This window comes from Thermobia domestica, chromosome 7 (genome assembly GCF_964235325.1).
Source record: "Thermobia domestica chromosome 7, izTheDome1.hap1.1, whole genome shotgun sequence".
Taxonomy (NCBI): domain Eukaryota; kingdom Metazoa; phylum Arthropoda; class Insecta; order Zygentoma; family Lepismatidae; genus Thermobia; species Thermobia domestica.
In genome coordinates this window covers 139,829,616-139,842,325 of record NC_137460.1, presented here as the reverse complement: position 1 = coordinate 139,842,325, position 12,710 = coordinate 139,829,616, and the positions used below count along the sequence as shown (strand labels likewise).

Sequence of the window (12,710 nt, the reverse complement as noted above, 5' to 3'; positions counted from 1 at the left end):
CTGGTTAACCAAAGTTACGTTAGTAGGTTCGTGACTGGAAATTATATAAGGAAAGAAACCAAAAACAAACTTGCATTAGTATTGAGAGCTTTACATATTTGTCATTTCTTTTCGATAATGTAAGGCAGGAAAACATAAAAAAAAATTGTTTCATTTAAAAGTTTATATTTTAAATTACAATTAACCGGTTAAATCAAATCTCCATCTTAATAAAATCTACTAATATTGCGTTTCACGCAATGTAAACGAGAAAAACTAAGATTACATCAATATACTGTAGAAGTTTGTTCCCTTAAACCTCTTTGTTTTCATTGCCCTTTTAACACTTGAGTATAAACAGCACTCGTTTTCATTGATTTTTTATTTTTTAACTAAAGATATGTACATCAAGAAAACCATGAAACGAAAATTTCATGAACAGATGGTAGACAGCAAAAAAAATCACCCTATTTTTATATATTATATATATGCATAGTTATTATAAATGTTTGAAAACATTTCATAAATTTACTGTAGCTCTAGTAACTGAGATATTGTAACAAAACTCAACATTAATGTAAAAAATCTCAAAAACGGTTCTTTTTGTAGGTGTACTTCTCCCACGAGAGCGAAGCAGTAAGACAAGATGGCGACAGGAACACAGTGTAAAAGTTTAGAAAATTAGCTAAAAAAATTCAAAATATCTATTTAACGAGAACTCCTGGTGAGCGCTAAATTTCGTTCCTAGGATGTCTAATGCTCAAGAATACCCACCAGACGGAGTACTAGGTACATGCCAAACATGCACTAACATGTTCGCACTTCAGGCATCTCGAACGAAGAACGCCGATTTTGCTGTACCTTTGGGGGCCCCATTCGTAAAAAAAATCACATAACAATACATATAAGAAGAAAAAACATATAAAAATGTTTTGGGGGGCCGGGCACACCTGGCTCTTGTAACCGTCCTGGATTCGGGTCGCTGTTCGGGCGGACATTTATTTGTAACCAACTCAATTCGAGGTCTCTATTCGGGTGAACATTTATTTGTAACCATTCTGATTTCTTTTCGCTGTTCGTTGTTCGTGGTCCTACCAATAAGTATTCTCCTGAGACTGGAATTTACCTGGACAGGACGATGAAGGGCCTCTCCAAGAAGAGTTACAAACTGTTCCCAAATCGCTTGTCGGTCTCAATGATGAGACGAGCATTAGGCGCCTTGAGGTTCGGGTGTCTCGTCTTGAAAACCTCACGGACGATCAGACGGTCATACAGACCATAACGCACACAAACATCACTCATACAAACAACGAAAACACACTGGATTAAATAACACTATACTTATTTATTAGAACACTATTATATAAAAATAATGAAGAGGAATGAACACAACACTGAACACTGAATATGTATAATAATTTACGTCACTGAAATTACACAAATAGATTATAATTCGGATTTCACTGTAAATGCCTCTCTCACACCATTGACGCACTTGGTGGATTAGCACTGTCGAAAAGTTCTCTGGATCGTCCCACGATGAATCCAGTTGCTGCGCCAACAACCCTGCAGCGTAAAGATGAGTCTTCAGCAAATTTAACAAGAAATCCTCCAAAGTAGAATGCTGATGTTGGAGGGCGCGTATTTAACCTTTAAGCGCACTAGGTTTGTGAACCGGGGACTTCACTAGTTGGGGCTAGTCGTAAGAAAACGTAATTCGCCGGCTAATAGCTTGTGCACCTTAACACACAATCGTACTTTGTTCCCAACGCAACTTGCTTGGTGGCTACGTACAGAATCGGATTCACACTCTCTGAGCACCAAAGCTCAAGGTACGGGTTGCAATGGTCAACTAAAAAGTGTTGGCAGTTCATTTCAAAAATCACTCAGTTAAAGCACCTGTATGCAGATGCAAATGGAATACAGAAAATAATTTGTGTTAATTTTAGTCAACTGCCTATAATGCACTAGACACAGCGGTAACTCTGGCGTGAGAAAGTACGATAACGAGCTGCGAAACAACGCAATTGGTGCCGCTTTAGTCACTGGAATATCTGGTCAGCCCGTATTTCTCCAATCTATGGCAATGTTTCACAAGCGATTAAAGAAAACACTTAACTCAGTTCCGAATAACTATAGAATATATACTGTGCATATATAAGTCAGGGAGAAACACTGAAATAGTTTGTCACTAACTGAAATGTTCTGACCAAAAGCAATGTTTTAAATATATAAATGAAAAAAACAATGTGAGATTCTTTGTTCAATTGTGTGGGAAAAGAGAAATTCCCACCAAAGAAAGAATTTATATCCGTCGCAGAATAAAGTACAAATCGAAATTAATAAATACTGTCTTTACGAAATATACAGAGTGTCCCCAGAAAATCCTTCTATAACCTGGTAGCGGTTATATTCTCCAGGATCAGCGCCTTGTCTGCAACAGCCTCTTATTACAGCAACGAGTTACTAGTATTGGCCTGACCTGATATAACTTTTGATTATCCAATTTGGGTCCTCTTGGACCGTAGCGTTAATGCGAAAGAATCAGGGATCCTTTTGCCAAGGATTGCGTCACCTATTGAAATTTTTCTTATGCTTACTCAGGGGCCAGGCACGCTGGTGCGAATGAGTCAGTTCTATCTTGGCCCGACTATGACGTCATTGAAGTCGGATTTTTGGATTAGAGGTCATGATGATATTTTAAAATTATTAAAAACATATCCTTGATGATTTATTACGTTATGAATTAGTACAGGTTTATGAATGCAGTTTTATTTGCAATCCCTTTTATGTGATAAAATTTGGTTATTGTTATCTCTTTGATGAAATCTGCAGATGTAACTGGTGCAAATGAAATCTTCAGTTTTACGTTCCACAGGTATGCCGGTTAGGCTAAAGGAGACGGTGACGATGAGAAATGAATGAATTGGTGGAATGAAACTGTGGGAGAAAATTGGAGTATCCCGAGCATGATGTTACCCAATAGAAAACTACTTTCGAGGGGTTTAAACCAGGAACCCCGTAGAGCAAATGTGAACACTCTATCACTGAGCTACTGCGTCCCCTACTGTTGCGAATGAATTAGAGGTATTTGATTCGAGCTCATATGTTTGTTTGATGTCGGAGTGACACTATCGCACTCTTGACTTTTCGATTTGGGGCCCCCATGGACCATAGCGTTAGTGGAAATAAACCTGGGATGCTTTGGCCCGTGATTGCGTCACCTATTGAAATTTTGCTTATGCTTACTCCGGGACCGGGGAATGCATACAATCACTCAGGACACATAAGTTTACCTTGATTCACATCAGGAGTTGGGGTACGTATAGACCTCGTTCCCTTTAACGAGTATAAAAATATCAATTTCGGAAGTTTTTTAACTTATCCTATTATTTTACGAGACTTTATCGTTATTAACGGTTCAATTTTTAAATTTTGAAGTCATCTTGTTTCCTTTGATGGGTATTGATTTTGGAGCCTTATTACGTTATATGGAGGTATACTTAAGATTATATACTTAAATTTGATATGTACTTCGTGATTCATTTCGTTCCATCAGAAATAAGCGCTGAGCCACCGTGCCCCATTGAGAAGTTTTTAGTTTTCTCTGTGAACAGTTTTTGCGTATGAAAAGAAGACGAGCAGTTTTAAACAGATTATGTTACATTACACATTTCTACTTGTTATTACGCATAGAAGTATGTTATTGTGAAATTGGAGAATGTGGTTTTACGAAGAGTACTACATCAACCTTTTTCTCAGCTGTTAGTGGAACGACGGACTTTTAAAGCTCAACTTTACATTCATGTCAAAGACAGTTTCGTAACGTATCGATGAGTGTTACATTTTTCAATCAAGTTTAAGAAAAATGAATCACAGTTTTAGATGTGGTAATTTGAATGTCGTAATAAACTAACGAGTCAAGGGTATGATATCATAATTAGAATTGCGATACTAGATGTCGTAACGATTGATGTGTAAGGAGAAAAACGTGAATAATTTCAGAACCAATCAGATTGTTTGTTACATCACGTGTCGGCTCATGACACATGATGAATGCTGTGCTTTCATTCGTTCTCCGTGATGTCATTTATTAATTTCCTTTTTTTTGATTGGCTGATAGTGATGTCACTTTATAGTTGAACACGTTTCTGACCTAAATAAAAATTATTTTTTTCAGTTTTCAAGTCCTATTTCCACGAAGATTGTGAATGAATGAAGGTGTACCTCTAGTGTCAGCGTAACTTTACTTCGTTCACTGGATTTGAGGTAAGTTATTAAGTGTTTATCAACAGTGGAGTGCTTCTTAAACGTATTACGCATGAGGATAACATTGATATCACTGTTTTATTTTAGAATGTAATATTTAGCCTATGAGAGAGCAAATGGAAGAATTAGTGGGAGTACCCTCACTTACTTGAACGGGGGTCGAATCAGGAATCCCACAGATTAGAAGTAAACACGGGAATGACATGGATTTTTGGTGTTTGATTTAGCGTCCCTTCAGTAGTGGGGTTAGGAATACAGATAAATGTTAAATCTCAATGCATACTATGTGTTGAACCTGAGCCAGAGGTGCGTAAGGCTAAGCACTTATCTACGAGGAAGAAGAGTTTCTGAAAGTTACCATTAACGTAATTTTAAAATTACAAAATTTTAGTTTTTCAAAAAAAACTAGATACGAATTTGTTCCCCTACAACGTGCCTTTTAACAGTAAGACGTGGACCTTCAGTTTAATGTGGGATCTGATCTCCCGCCGAGAATCGAATTCGATTATTCTTTGTCTAACCGCTCAGCTCGAAAAAGCAGACGCATGAGATTTTGTTTTCGTTTCATGTTGTCATACGTTTTAAAGTTCAGTGTGGGAGGGAAGAATGCTTAATACAGCGATTCTCTGAGCACAGTTAGAAAACAATTTTATTTATTTTTATCACTATAGAATCGTAGGTCAGTTACATGCTGATGTTGGTCCCGGGTTTGATTTCCAGTATGATAATACTAATAAAACGTTTCAGCAGTAAGACTATTTGAGATATGAAAATTCTTTTAGAATTGATCGTGTAGTCATTTTGATCCTGTTAAACCTGTAAGCGAATTCTGATCTGTGAATTAAATTTTAATTCATGTTTGCTTTCTCTTTTCTCGTTTTAGATATTTGTTTATATTGCCTATTCCTTTTTGTTTTACCTTACCTTTTCCTGTTTGAATATGGTACTTCTGACTTTACTGTTTTACGAGAAATCAATCGGCGAGCTGTTTTACGAATGCTTGAAATTCAAATCAATGCTCCGACCAGTGACACCGATATTGTTGAGTGGGTTCAGACCTCCTTTCAACAAATGTTGGATTACTTATTGGAAAATGTTGACGAATCATCGATGGTTCGATTAACGATTTTATCTCATGATGAAAAGAACAAGCCGTTTTATTTATCGTTTAGACGTGAAGTAATCTGACACTGGAAATTTTAAGGGTTTCCTTTGATCGCATCCTTCAAAGTAACGATATTTTTCTCATGAACGAACAGTTCATTATACATTTTCATCATGTGGATGTGCCCCGTGGATTTGGATTGGTACGTCAAGGTCTTTTATCAAACGAAGAGTTCCTGGAACGCAAGAATGGCATTTTACGTGTAAAAAACACCAACAAGAAATGTTTGGCTTATGTGATTGTTTTTGGAATTGGCCTAAAAATATATGAAGATACGAACAAGAAACTGTACAGACAATATAAGATCCAGAGCAAATGTGTCGTTCTCCCTGACAAACATAAACTTTTGTGCAGATCCTTAGTGAATTTAGATCATGGGGCATCCGTGGAAGAATTGCGACAATTGCAACGCTACTAGACCGATTATAAACTTAGTGTTTACACCAGTTTTCCGCAGAAGATATTCTCTATGAAGGGCCTGGTGGCGACGATAAGATTCCAGTCAATTTAATCATCAATTCTCATTATGATATCATCACATCATTAACTTCCGTTTTTTTTACCAACTATTAGTGTGTTGCATGCCACAAAAATATGATCATCTTAATAGACATAGCGATAGAGAACTGCTCGCCCATTTGTGAGAAATGTTTTGCAGAAACCGGCATTCAGTAAGACCAATACGGAGAAGCAGTGTCCAGAATCCAATCGTGAATTTTATGGTGAAACATGCTATATAAATCATCTGACTGTACCATATCATAAGGGCCAGCCAACATGCAAGATGGTGAAAGAGTGTTCCAAATATTTACGCATTTATTCGTCTGTCCATTTAGGGTTAAGAGAACACCATTGTACAGATTATTTTTGTAATGTGTGTCGTAAAAACGTTATGTCTACTCACCAAAGCTACATAAAACCTGATACGACTCAATTAAAGCCCGGAGTTCCATCAGTGTTACATGCAAAGAAGGCTATGATTGTTTTTTTATGATATCGAAGTCACACAGGATACTTTCATTGACGAAGACAATTCATAAGCCCAACTGGTAGCCCAACAAATATGTTACAACTTTGTTCAAGATGAATATATACATCACCCGTGTGAATTTTGTGGACAGCGGGAAAATACTCTTCAAGATGATCCGATCAATGTCTTTCTTGCATATTTACGTCAACCACGACGCAACATCAAACTTATTGTATCTTTGGCACATAGCTCTAAGGGATATGATGGTCATTGTATTCTTAAATCTTTAGTGCAAGAACATAAATTGAAACCTACTTTGATCTTGAACGGAACAAAAATTTTAAACTTGAAACTGAATCACTTGTCTTTTATTGACTCCTTAAATTTCCTGCCAATGGCTTTAAGTAAATTATACAAGGCATTTCATTTACCAGCGACCAAAGGATATTAGGCACACCTTTTTAACACTGCTGCAAATCAATCGTATGTGGGAAAATTACCGGTCATCAATTATTATGGTGCAGATGAAATGAAAGTGGATGAACGAGTGAAATTCATGACATGGTACAACGAACCCAGAACGATGCGTTTATATTTCAGGAATAATTGGTGAAATATTGTGTCTAGGACGTCAACGTACTTCGAATGGCTTGTATATCTTTCATGACCACTTTCGAACAAGAAACCCACGTCTATGCTTTTCGGAGGCTATCACTTTGGCGAATGCGTACAACTTAGTATTTCGACGAAATTTCTTAAAATTTCTATTAGCCGTCTTCCTGCACAAGGATACCGTCACAGAAACAATCAGTCACGGATCGCTTGCAGTGCATTGCCTCTATGGAAGAAAAAGAAGGACATCCAACTCTACATGCAGCAAGAGGAAAATAATTTTTTATTGCTGGGTTCCCTCTGGAGGGCTACTATAAACATCCCGACACAGAAGAGGAACACGTGTTTGAATTTCAAGGTTGTAGGGTCCACGGTTTTCCTCTCTGTGTCCCTACAGACCGTGATCAGGCATTTATCACAACTCCGAAGAAAATATTAACTATCGCTAAGACTGAACAAGCGTAAAATGAAATTATTACGATCCATGGGATATAGGGTACGTGAAATGTGGGAATGTGAATTTCGTCAAGTGTTAAAATCCAATCTAGCATTGGCCTCTTCTTTAAAAACACATTCTTATACTGATAAGACACCTTTAAATACAAGAGACAGCTTCTATAGTGGCTGTGTTAATGCAATTAAATTTTATCACTTCGCAAATGAAAATGAAAGGGAAGAAATTCAATTTTTGTATATTGTTTCAATGTACTCATATGTAAATAAATGTGGACGGTATCCAATAGGATACCCACGAATTTACCTACAGGAAGATCACAAAATGCCCGCCATTCAAGATGTCAACGGTTTAATCAAATTAAAGATTTTGCCTAGCAGAAATCTTTCATCCAGTACTGCCATTTCCCTCAAATAAGAAGTTGTTGTTTCCACTTTGAGCTTCCTGTGCCACAGCATTAAATCAAGATTTTGAATGTACACATTCCGACAGTGAACGAAGTCTAACAGAAACGTAGGTGTCCTATGAAATTCAAAAACTCATTGAACTTGAGTATCAAGTAATTGAAATTTACGAAATTTTGGATTACGACATCACCGTATATGATGCTGAAACCAACAGTGGCGGATTATTCAGCGAATACGTTAACACATTTTTTAAATCTAAGCTTTAAGCTTCTGGATGGCCAGCCAATTGCGTCACCGTTGAAGAAAAGCAGCAGTATATTCAAATAGTACAACAGCGTGAAGGCATAAATTTAGATGCAGCAAATAAAATGACAAATTCAGCACGACGTAGCCTTGCAAACAGTGGCGGAGCCAAAGGTGGGTCTGGGGGCCAGGCTCTTTTGCTCAAAATCTTGGCTCCCTAGCGGCCCCCCACACAGAGTGATACTGCTATAGGTCGACAAACGGTGAATTAATAGTGGCCGCAAGTTAAACTACTACCGATACATATCTCGATAACAAAGTTACCAACTGCAGAATATCGTATGTTGCCATAGTCTGCGTTCCGAGCAAAAATCTTCAGGTTCCTTTTTGTTTGGAGTACAGCAAGATCTAATTTATCTAAATCTGTAACATGCATGCATTGACCTCAGCAACTGAACGTTCCTTTTAACCTCTGTCCCTTATCTGGTTGTCTTCTTTGTTTTCGATAAAGAACAAAAAAAAAATCAGTCTGCATCCTGATCTGCTTCAATGTTGAAAGTCATACTAAAATAAAAGATGATTTCTTACAAACAGCATGCACTGCAGTAAAACTTTACACTTGGTGGACCTATTCTATTAACTAAAGCCTGGGGAAGTGAAACTAACAAAAATCAGTGATTCTTTATAAATAAATCTTTCAGAAGTATTTTCTTTTAAACTATTTTAACTGTAGCTTAATTTAAACTGTAAACTAAACTGCTACTACTAGAGAAATTCCGAAATTTATCACAGAGCCAGTGCTACAATCTCCTGATTACTAACCATCAGGTAAGATACCGAGATGTTACAACTTGGTCGCGGCAGTAACAGGAGTGTCATTTCAGATTTTGCTTGGGGTGGGCAACACCCCTTGATATAAGTAAAATTTCGAATTTTTCTCTGATTTACTAGTATTCTATTGATAAAATCTATATACATCTCAATCTCAGGGGGGGCAAATGCCCCTGCCTACCCTCCTAAATGACGCCCCTGGGCAGTAATGCTGTTTTATGTAAAAGTGTAGTCACTCCCATGACCAGGTTGTATCATCCTGTAATCTGATGTTTGTGGGACTGGTCTACAGATATTCCATTCAGTAAATTCAGTCAGTAAATACCAATTTTTATCACAGGTTTATATTAACTCTGCGTCAAAATATGCATTTCTGAGAAAATTACATTGTAGGAATTATGCAGAACAGTAAATCAGTGGTGACATGGATTTTCAACAGGATATACTAATTAATGCCCCTCCTTCAAATCTAATCTCAAAACTTACAATATTAATTTAGCATCGACTACAGGATAGTAGCGTTATTTCAACATCATTTGAATTTATTTTAAGGTTTTGAAACATCCGAGACTCAGAGTAGAGAAATAAGGGAAATTAGTCAATACGGCCACCGAGGAACAATCTTGGTAATCTCCTCAGTTGAAATATTTATCCACGAGGAATCAATAACACCATCTTCCGAATCTTAAGCTGATGTACTACTGCTGAGCTTTGGGCATTCGGTGTGGGTGTGAAATGTTTGTATATTTGAATTCACGTCAAATTCTAAAAAGTAGTGAAGGTAAACAAACGAAAGAAAAAAAGGGCCACGTATACTTCTTTTGCTGTAAGGAATCCCGATTTAAATGTCTGTTCTAACACTGTTTGATATTAGGGAAAGAAAAATATATTTCCTCTTTTTGCTTCATCATTTTAATAACGTAAAGGCACATTTTTACTCAGTTTTAGAGCTCAAGGGTAAAACTAACAAAAAGCAATTGAACTACGGTCATATCAGTTCAAGATACTGGAAGCGGGGCAGTTGCCCGGGCGCCAGCAAATCAATATGTGTGTTTATTGGTGTGGATGTAGATGAAACGGATAACTTACTAATCGCAAAATTTGCCCTGGGCATCAAGTGTCTAGTTTCGGCACTGATTAGGCTAAAATTTTTTACAGCGTGAAATTTTGACATTTTTCTGAAATATTAAGAATGCATGATAATTATTGGCAGTTTACTTTAGAGTGAAACTTAAGCTTCAAGAGTAAGGCTTATAATTTAAAGTGGGGTGGAACGGCAAATCACTGTTCTGTTAGAGTTCAGTTCCTGTTTCTGTGAGACGTTTGTCTTGTAAGCACTTTTGTCTTCGTACATCACATGTTACTTTATTATTATTATTAATACAGTTTATCTATAAAGCAATCACTGAGACGGAAAAACGCTTTGGATCATGTAGCAAAATCATTAGATCAATCACTACTCTACATCGAAAAGGTGAAAACTTTCTAAATTACAACATTGTGGAGCATATGATCCGGTATTATGAAGGTGATCTGGAAATACTTAAATGTAAACTCAAAATTTTCCCAAACAGAATTAAGTTGTATGAAGACGAGAGAAAACCAAATTTGATTCCTTGGTGAATTTCGTTCATCTTTGCGTCTACAAAAATGCATTCCTAGAAACTAACAAGTTACATATAATCTCTATATAAGTTTCTGGTGCTACATGTGAAAGGCCATTCTCATGTTTGAAAAGATTAAAGATATATAGGTAATTCAATGACTGATGATAGGTTGAAAAACTTAGGATTACTTTATATTAAAGAAAATTGTTAAATCGTTAGATCTTGAAGAAGTTGTTGATAAGTATGCTGCTGCCCACAAGACTAGAAAGATCCTCTTTTAAGTCGAGGCATGAACCTCTAAGTTATTTGCTTGACCTGTAAAAGTGTATTTCTCTGCTTCCACTTAAATCTGCCAGCCACACATATTTTAAATGCAGCGGTTAAATTACTACTTACTTATATTGGAAATCAATTGAATTAATATATCCTAGTTGTTTGAAATAGTAAATTCTTACACTCTCTCCATAAAAGAGTAAAGTCATGAACAACAAAGATGAAAACATTCACCTTGAAAACACACACACACACACATATATATATATATATATATATATATATATATATATATATATATATATATATATATATATATATATATATGAAAAAAATTCGTTCATTGGAGATGGCTTCCTCAAAATTTTCTTTGGCCCTTCGTTGGCCCCCCTGAGAAAAATTCTAGTTACGCTACTGCTTGCAAAACTCTGTTTGAATGCCTTCTGGGGACGACTCGCTATAAGAGACAATTTCAGCCAAACGACAATCATTAACGACCCCAAGGAACTGTATCAGAAATTAACTTCTTCAGATATACAAGCCAACCAAATTTTTCCTGTTGATGATTCGTTCTTATACTTTTATTGGCAGTATGAAGATGATGTTCCAGTACAAAATCATAATGCTAATGTTATCCTTGGAGCATTTACGACGTATCAAGCACGTTTGGAACTCTACGAATATTTAAAATTGCTACAAGAAAGAGTACTATATTTCGATACAGATTCCGTGATATTCACGCAGCGACCATCAGAGCCCAAAATAGAATCAGAAGTATTTCTTGGTTCAATGTCAAATGAACTGGAATCAATTGGGCCCAAAACATACATTAAACGATTCGTGTCTGGTGGCCCAAAACAATACGCTTTAGAAATCTACGACCCCAACACGAAATCAACCAGTTATGTATGCAAAATTCGTGGATTCACACTCAATTACACAGCAATCCAAAAGTTATATTTCAATAATCTGGAGCAAATGATCGTTAATCAGTCCAGTGAAAAATATCCATTAGCACGCCACACAAAATTTACAGAACCCAGGATCATCATCTTTTCACAAAACCCGAAGAAATGAAGTAGAGTTTCAACTAGAAACAACGCCTATTAATACGAAAACGATACGAATACGAAAACGATAAATACGAAACATTGTCCAATGGATATAAAATAGCCAAAACAGCCGTATGTTTCCCTAATCCAATCAACATCACCTCCCAAAGACGAGAAAAGAGTCAACCGCAACAAGAGGCATGCTTCAACGATGCACGAGTTCCTTTTGATGCCACAGCAGAGTCAAACTCAGATGCAAAAGATGACATTACCTTGCAGAACGCAGTGGAGGAAAAAAGGAATTCAGGTACTTCACATTTGCTTTTCTTTCTCTCACCTCGCTCTCTCTCTTGATCAGTTAGTTTACGTTCTTGTTAGATGTTAATAATCTGTTTTTCTTCTTTCACAGGAAACAAAATAAATATTACAACGTATATTCATATGTTTTTTATTCTCTTTACAGAATTTGTACCTGTCACGGACCAGTTTATCTTTGAAGAAAGATAAATGTATACAAAGATGTAGGAAAGGAATTCTGTTTTCTATTTCACATGCTAAAAAATAAATGTTCAGAAACATGAAGAAAAAAGTAATTTTGTATTTTATTTTACATCCTAAAATCAAATTCTTTTTTTTCTTTTTTTTAATGTGATTTCAGTTTTCTTTTCTGAATCAGTTTACCGGTAAAATAAAATTTCTCAAATCAATGTTTTGCGAAAAAAACTAATTTTCGTTACTATTTTTTTTTTGTTTCAGACTTTTTTCGTGTACGAAACAAAATTCTCTTACAAAAAATATGCACGAAACAAAATTCGCTTTCAGAAAAGTTTTGTGTACAAAACAAAACT

The 12,710-nt window shown here is 36.2% G+C and overlaps 1 long non-coding RNA gene across 1 annotated transcript in view; it reads left to right on the top strand.

The window, feature by feature from the left end:
* LOC145688946 (uncharacterized) overlaps nt 1-12,435 on the top strand; it is a 194,922-nt gene extending 182,487 nt beyond the window's left edge. The window contains exons 2-3 of the long non-coding RNA XR_014132026.1: nt 4,160-4,248; nt 12,326-12,435. This is a non-coding gene — a long non-coding RNA (uncharacterized LOC145688946). The remainder of the gene's footprint in view (nt 1-4,159; nt 4,249-12,325) is intronic.
* The last annotated feature ends 275 nt before the right edge of the window (nt 12,436-12,710 follow it).